Source organism: Schistosoma mansoni, chromosome 1 (genome assembly GCF_000237925.1).
Source record: "Schistosoma mansoni strain Puerto Rico chromosome 1, complete genome".
NCBI lineage: Eukaryota > Metazoa > Platyhelminthes > Trematoda > Strigeidida > Schistosomatidae > Schistosoma > Schistosoma mansoni.
In genome coordinates, this window is record NC_031495.1 from 56,756,517 (window position 1) to 56,766,033 (window position 9,517).

The window sequence follows — 9,517 nt, forward strand, 5'->3', positions numbered from 1 at the left end:
GATATGGACAAGTAAATTAACTAATGTTGCCAACTACTTATTCTTTCTGCTCAATCAAAAAGAAAAAAAAGTATGAATAGTATTTCTTCAAATGTATTTAGTTCTACCTAAGAATATTTTAATTCCTTTACTGTTTATATATATATATATATATATGAGGATTTACACACCCATATTGTACATATATGTATGTGTGCAATGTTTTATGTATGTATTCATGTATACATGAAGCAAAAATCAGTAACTATGTTATCTTTTCTCTTACTTACACTTCCATTTTTTTCGATTTCTTTATTGAAGAGAAAACAACAGCTTCCACATCAATCTATTTGTAGTATAATGTAGTGATTATGTATAGTGATTTTTTGTTGTTGTTGCTTTTATTCCCTTTAGTTTCGTGTTTTATCCGATAGTTCATTTACATTATTGTTTTCACCAGTAAAATAATTATTTGAATAATTGTTCAAATCCATCTTTCGAGTAATTGATATATATATATATATATATATATATATATATATATATATATGACAATTGTGCAATACTACTAATGAAGATATATCTTCTTCTTATTTTTTTTTCTGTTTTCGTACTTTTTAAACATTTTTGTTTCATATATTATGTAATCAGTCTTTATTTGTATGATCTGCCTTTGTTTAATTTTTTTTGTTTTACTCTATTTCATTTTATTCTCATTCACAAATAACACCATTGATTTTAGCAGATAAGTTTTATTTCATTTCGCTCAAGGTGCAATATATACATATGTATACACATGTATATATGCTTGGGGCGTTAATTACTCTCCATACCATTTCTTGAAACCTTTTTTTTGTTACTTTGAATGATCGAAGTATCTCCCACTTATTTCTTCATTCTTTTATAATTCATTAAATTTTACTATCCCGGTCTGTATGTAATTGATTACTGCCGCCATCTATTTCATTTACATTGATCCGGAATTTATGGTCAAGCCATTTTAAACTTGTAAGTTTTGTGCTATTTTATTTATTAGTTACAATAGAGAGAATAATCAACCTAATCAGATGTATACATTTGCACACATATTTTTATTTATATATATATTTATATTTTTTGTGATTATTACTATCTTCCTTTTATTCATTTACATCCAATTTACGCTTATATATATATACTGTATATGTGAAATTGTTCATTTACGGCTTCGATTTCAGATTTTCATCTTTGTCTTTAACGCAGATTGAGTAACGCACAATACTCTTGTAGCATATACATAAATTTAAGTGTTTCTTTTTTCGTCAAAGATTCGACCAGTCAGAAAGAGGATGTACATGTCTACATCTGTATGTATTGGTGCCTTTTAATTGTATTCGAACGGAAAGAAAATAATAAATGAACAATAAATTGTGTTCCTGTATAATTTATTATTTTCCTGTCGTTGAAATAGTTCCGAGTTTCAGTGCTGCTCAATTTTCGGGTCAGTCAGCTACAACGTAGGACCAGGCACATACATGCATCGGTCCAAGTTCCCATACCTCATCAGCACAACAAAATGAACACCGAACTCGTAGAAGTAGTTAATTTAGTGGTGGTAATATATAAAAGAAAGGTTGTATATGAGGATATAATACAGGGAGAAAGAAAGATACCAAACAATTTTAATCTCAAGGTTTAAGGGAAGATAAGGAGTGTATACACCTACGCCATTGTGATCGATTCTGAGCCATGTCACGCAGTCTCCAACCATTGGTTACGATAGTTACACAGACCCCAACCAAGTAGTGTGCATCTACCAACATGACTCAGATTAGAAGTTAGTGACCTCAAGGTGTGATGCCACGTTTTGGTTTGGCCGCCTCTAACTCTCTTCCAACCATCTCCAACACTAATCAGCATTGCGCGCCGTGATAATCATCATTCAGGCATACTTACTATGTGGCCCAACCATCTCAATCGGTGAAGATTCACAACCTCATCAACTGACTTACCATCATTCCCTAATACCCTGTCTAACCTCACTACTACTTACCCAGTAGATGCTGGCGATATTTCTAAGACATCTGTGATCAAATACTAGCAAGTATCTTCTACACTCAATGACCGCGTTTCTCAGCCGGGACGTAGAACAGAGAGAACTGCTGCGCAGTATACTCGTTTTTTAATCGATAGACGGATATCTCGTCTTCGCCAGTAGGTCTAAGATGAAGTTGAACAAAAATGGAGATAGTGGACAGCCTTGCTGGGCACAACTTGAGTTTGTAAAATCATATAACAGTTCGCCATAAGCTCTCACTCGACTGGTAGTGTTCGAGTGAAGAGCCTGCACATGATTTATATGCTTCTGAGATACACCTTTCAATGACAGACTCTAACACACAACCTCTCATTCTACAGAGTCGAATGCTGCTTTTAAGTCAAGAAAAACTATCATTTTCGGACGCCGATAAGCATGTCTGTGTTCTAAAACCTGACGAATATTAGTGAACCTCATCGTTAAAACTAGACCTCCATCCTTAAGGACTTTGGAGTTAATACATCTGGACCGGCTATAGCCATTTGAACTTCAGCTAGAGTCGGGGGACCTACTTCAATGTTCCATTCAGGCTGCCTGGTAATGATGGGTAGTCGTAGAATAGCTGAAGGCCAGCCTAGATGTTCTCTAGAGTGTTCCGCCCATCATTCTAAACCTCTGGACTGGGAGCAGATAAAAGTCTCGTCCTTTTCCGAGATTGTCTCGCTTACACTTGACTTCTTAATTCCGGTTTGTTTTATTGGTCTGAAGAGTTGTCTTGTGTTGCCTACAGCCTCTGCCTTTCCCATCTCTTTTGTTTTCGTTACCCACCACTGCTCACGATCTTTCCTTAGACTTTTGGTTAACCTAGATCTGATTTGTTTCCGCTCTTCGTCGTGTTCAGAGCCTGATGGGATGAGTTTACGAGAATCCATCAGCGTAATAGACTTATTAGAAATCTATTAGTTTCTTGTAACCCTCTGGTTTAAATTACTAATAGGTGTTACCGCTGTTTCTGTGGCTGTTCGTATATCTTTTCATGGAGCATCTGGGTCAGTCTCGTTTACAGAACTGCCTAGATGTGGACTCAGTTGTTCCTGGAACTTACTTTAGCCTTTCTGGTCCCTCAGTTCATTTATAATGGGTCTCCGTTGTGTGGCTTTTCTGCGTCCAGTGAGGCTCAAGCAAATGCGTGTTCGTATTACAGGATGGTCAGAGTCAAACCTGTATTCCAGAGCGAGCGACAGTCTTCTATCGAGTCTCTCCAAAGATGACTAATGGCAATATGTTCTATTTGAGTCCATCGTTGGTTTGGTGCAGTGGGTACCCGCCGTGTTTGACGATGTCTCTCCTTATTCTTAAAATTAGTATTTACTAAAAACAAATGATTGTCTGAGCATAGTTGCAACAGACGATCACTATTATCTGTTCGCTGAGCCGGTATACTAAAATACCCAATTAAGTATCTTTCTGTTTGATTTAGGCCATCTATTTGGGCGTTAAATTCACCTGCAAGGAGAACTATGTCTGAACGTTTAGCTTTATGAATTTCAGAGGGCTTTCTGTAAAATTCATTGTTCACTTCATTCGGGCTGCAGTCAATGGGAGCGTAGGCAGAAACGACGAAAAGGCAACGACGTGTGTCCGTGTCCCACCCCTGGGTTCTTACACAGCCACTTAATCGAACAACACCTTACTGCCGTTACACCTCTGTACAGTCAGCAGTACGACTTCGCCTTCGAACCTTGGGTTTTCTGCTTTTAGTCTTACCACTCTTCAACCGACCTGTCTGGCATGGTAAGACCTTGAGGAACGATTTTTCCAGACAGCATAGCGCGATTGGTTCATTACGATAGGCAAACCCGATCACCACGTCAAGGTAGCAACATTGGTCGGGCAATTATGGGGTACAGACTCTTTCACTGAGTTTTAAACCATGCCGTTTTATTAAGAGTTAATGATAATCTTCGCTTGCAAATATCGAGGTAACTGGAGAGGGCTGAGACCATACAACAGGTAAAGTCAAGTGCACCAACTATTGAGCCCCTCCCCTCTAGTAATCTTCCTGATTTGTTGGTGTTTTTGTCTTTCAACTGTTGAATAACTGTCTCCTATATTTTGGGTGTTGATTTGAAATGTTTATTTCACTTTTCGTTTCAATATTTTCTTTCCCTAAACTAGCCTGTCCAATCAAGTGAACATGTTTAATTATCTCCTATTAGTATCTTATTTTCAATTAAAGTAAGCTACATTAGATTTGTTACATCTAGTTATTTTCTTTTGAGAGAGAATACTAGTGAACTTTAGTTATGGTTATATGTTTTTGTCGACTTAAGGACTTTAAATAAATTATCGAAAAGTGTTGTTGTTTCATATGCTTCTCACTTTTATTTTCTCACTTCGATTGAAACTTCATATAAGAAATGATCTTGATGGTGGTTATATATCCTGTACTTATCATGAACTTATTTGATTATCAATACTTTGAAATTCATCTGATTTAAGATTTCTTAGTCACCATGGTCACTATGATTCGATATGGAGGATTTAATAGTGTGAAATCCAGTCTCTGTTTATAGTTATCGTTTGTACGTTATGTTTTTTTTGTTGTTAGATGGTGCAACACAATAATTAATTCAATTGATCTTGTAAGTTGCATTTGACTTCTACATTTTGATGTTGCTAGTAGTTTACATATTATATTCCGTTATAATTCATCAGTTTGTTGAATATTTTCATCATGTATAATTTATCATCCATTGAAAATTGTACTATTAACGAAGTATGCAAAGCTGAATTGGTCATATTCAATTCAATTATATTGGAAGTGTATATTAGTATACATTGATATAAATATATGCAAAAGTCAAAGGGAACGAATATTTATTACGATAAACATACAAATCCATATTTTCATGTTCACTGTTAAATATTTCGTTGTACATGAAATAAAGCATCTACAATATTCTGACCGTAAGGCATAAATTTTACAAGTAATATGTATGTTTTAAAATAAAATAGAAAAATGTTCATATATATTAGTTGATAAATGATATACAAATGTAATTGCCCAAATAAAATGATAGCGTTAATCACTATGCTATGGCCGTTAAAAAGTAATCTCAAACTGAAGCTTGGTAAAAAGACAGACAGGCTGCATGGTAAGGATGGGTAGTTATAGAATAGCTGAAGGCCAGCCTAGATGTTCTCTAGAGTGTTCCGCCCATCATTCTAAACCTCTGGACTGAGAGCAGATAAAAGTCTCGTCCTTTTCCGAGATTGTCTCGCTTACACTTGACTTCTTAATTCCAGTTTCTTTTATTAATCTGAAAAGTTGTCTGGTGTTGTCTACAGCCTTTATCTTTTCCATCTCTTTTGTTTTCGTTACCCACCACTGCTCACGATCTTTCCTTAGACTTTTGGTTAACCTAGATCTGATTTGTTTCCGCTCTTCATCGTGTTCAGAGCCTGATGGGATGAGTTTACGAGAATCCATCCGTGCAATAGACAGAAGAAATCCATTGGCTTTCTGTAACCTTTTTGGTTTGAATCACTCATAGGTATTGCTGCTGTTTCCACAGTCGTTCATATATCTTTCCAAGGATCATCTTGGTCCGTTTCGTTTACATTTCACTAAATACGGTACTCATGCACGAACAAAAATTTTCAAAGCTGTCATTAGACCATCAAAAGCGATTCGTGCATTGAATATGGAATTTACATCACGAAAACAAAAAATCCTTAACGTTCAAATGGTTGAAATACTTTGACTTGTATACTACAAACCATGACTATTAGCTAACAAGTTCTATGGCAGCTTTAACATGAGCAGAAAACCATCGACGTCACATTTCTGAATAATACTGTGTACATTTGGTAATCTTATTTCGGTCAAGATTCAAACTGATTCAACTTTCAGGTTGATTCCAATTATCTGTTAATCGAAACTATTCGGAAATAAATTTCTACATAATAAACCAATGATTTGCTATTTTTCAGTTTAAGAATAATCTAAATTGATAATAAAGCAATATAACCTATTGCCAGTTCCTAAAAAAACGCTGATGGATACTTGGCCTTCAAACACGCCTACACAAGGGAATGAAATATATATATATATATATATATATATATATATATATAGTCAAATATAAATTCTTTCAGTGAACAATATTCATGTTCAGTATTTCCAGAAATGCGGACATTTTTGCAATCAGTTCAAGTCAATCAGTGTAAACTTTCACGTAATACCTAAGACACAAGAAAGGTTAGATAATCTTAAAATTCTACATTTTATACGATTGACAGCTTAGAACTGGTGATGACAGTCGGATTTTTATGATAACTGTGAAACGATAATGGTGAATTTCAATAAATTCATAATGAAAATTTCTGTGTAGTATAATAGCTTGGTTTGATTATTTTGTATTTATGATTTCATCTTAATCAGATATTTACCAAGAATATATATGTAAAAGGTGTAAGCCTTTAAATTGAGTAAGATTGATGAAATTCTATTTTTAGTAAGAATTGAAGAAGCCCAACACAGCTTACTATACATTGATCAAGTGTTGTGGCAGTTTCGGTACATTAGTAATTCATTCACATCCTATAGGCTAAATGCCTCTGATTGTGATAATAAGTAGTCTCGGTTAAAATCTTGATTATTTTTTCCTTCAAAATTCCAGACACACCTTACTAGAGATACTAACTGATTGCATTCAACCGCTTAACATCAAAACTCAGTACTAGCGATCTCGAATCACTTGTACCAACAGCAACATTATAAATAGATCTCTAAAAAAGATTAGCACTTTGGAGATTAAAAGCATGTAATTCATGTAAGGAAACAAACAGTTTATAAAGATGTATATCACAGCGAAGATAATTGAATAGAATGTGAACAGACTAACCTATAAAAAGAAAATAGTTATCAGTATCATAACAACTTTCCAGTCAAACCAGTCCTTAATTACTCTCTTATGTTAGAAAGCGAATAGTTTTGTTTTAATATTCAAGTTTTCTATTCTAAACGATTCATTCAAATATTCTTTTATGCTAGATCACTGCATATCAGTAATACATACTAAATACTTAATTATACCTTCTTTTGCATGATAAAAATAGAATATATATATCTTTCAACTAAAAATAAGATTGATGTATGTACTTAAATAGTCATGTGTTGAACTAATTAATTTTTGGAATAAAATATTTTGTTTAAATAAATAGTTTTTTTCTTTTGATTATTAAAATCATTACGGATTGACTTTTAACAAAACCAAAGACTAAATTTGATATTTTTTTTTAAAATGGTAAAACATGATAAAGATGTTGTATATTTTTACTTTTATTTTTGTATCCAAGGAGAAAATATTCATATTTTTTTTTACAATTTTCATGTGATGAAAAAGAAAAAAACGTTAAAAAAAAGAAAATTATTCATTCATCATATTAATGATACATGTAAAAAGAAAAAAAAGAAGAAAAAAAGAAGAAGAAGAATGGAACTAATAAAAGAATTTTTCAAGTACGTATTTATATGTGTAAATGTATGTATCTACCTATTTATGTTTTATGATGCTTATGGGTTTATGATACGAATATTAATAAAGTTACACATTGTATATATATATATAAGTAACTATTCATTGTACAGTTAAAATTGATGGTTACGATTTCGTTTAAATATTGGTTAAAATATAAAAAAAAATATGTTTATATTACAAATGATTAATCAATTAAACTTGATCGGTTTTACATTATTACCAAGATATTTATTATATAACAATTTGAATGATATTGATTTCATTGGTTCAAATAATGGATCCCTTGATTTTATTAATAATGACATTGAATAATGTTAATGTTATGAAGTAATAAACATTAAAGTATACATGATGATTGATTGATATCAATAGTCTATTGAACATATATTGGCAAGAAAAACACTATAATGTGTTTTATCATCACAATTTGTTTAACTTATATTTGTAGCCTTTAAGTTCCTTTTGTTGAGAACAAACAAACTAGTCATAACAATTTGAATCTGTATTCTATTATATTTAAGCTTCTTTTGATTTTGTTTGTAGAACGAACTATCTACTTTTGTTTTATTGTTTTACTTAAGTGAATTACATACCTACCTACTTGCTTACTTACTTACTTACGCCTGTTACTTCCAATGGAGCATAGGTCGCCGACCAGTATTCGTCAACCCACTCTGTCCTTGGCCTTCCTTTCTAATTCTATCCAATTTTTGTTCATTCTTCTCATGTCTGTCTCCATTTCTCGGTGTAATGTGTTTTTCGGTCTTCCTCTTTTCCTTTGGCCTTCAGGATTCCATGTGAGCGCTTGCCTTGTGATGCAGTTGGGCGATTTCCTCAATGTGTATCCTATCCATTTCCAGCGCTTCTTCCTGATTTCTTCCTCCAATGAAATCTGGTTTGTTCTCTGCCACAGTAGCTTGTTGCTGATACTTAAGTAAATAGTTTATATAAAACAAGTTATCATTTATGTACAACTATAGTATGGATGGACTAGATTTTTGAATGTATAATACATAAACTATGCTACTTACGGTGGCTCGATTCCACTTAAAATTTAAACTAAGATATATGGTGTAAGTGTTTTTATTTGAATACTGAAACGAAATGTTTGAATTAGGAGAAATAATGAGTTTCATTATTAGACTATATAAATTGTTGTACATTATATGCACAACAACACATGTGGGTTGACTGCTGGAAGTGATTAGTTGTGTTTATTCGCAATGATCTCAGATTCAAACTCTTAAGAAGAGTTTAGATTGTAACTCCATTATATATATATATATATATATATATATATATATATATAGGTGGCTATCAGGACTCAGTAGCTAAATGGATGACGCGATGGCGTTTGAAGCGAAAGGTACTGGGTTCGACTCCCAGAGTGAACATCAACTCCGTGATAAAGATACATCCATCTGACGAGTCCCAAATAGGAAGAAACGCGCGTCCTGGATTCTACTACTAGCCACTATCCATCTTTGCTAATATATATATATATATATATATATATATCAAATTATTGAATTCAACGATAATACTTAAAACGTCTAATATAACTGAAAATTTAGTTTAACTAAAAAGGTTTTATCCAACGGTTACCAAAATCTAAAGTTTGATATTTTCCTCCTTTATCAAAAAGCAACCAAACTACAATAACAGACTTCATTATTTTTAGTGATAGGTTAGTACAAATATCTCAAAGGCCTGGAATTTACTAGCAAATCGGAAAGCATCATCAGAAAATGCTTCGAAACGATGCGAGCGGGCCAAATATCCGTAAAGCGAAGTGATTTTTCCTCATTTTACTATCCCATATTGAATTATTTCACTTTGTAGTTGTAATTTGGCTGTTTTATTAGGTTTTTTCGTTACTGGTTGAAAACATTTTGTTGTTTGATTAATGACCTCTTTTTGTTTACTTCTGCTAATTTAATCTACTTTATTATATTTATTGATTAATTTTAATCTA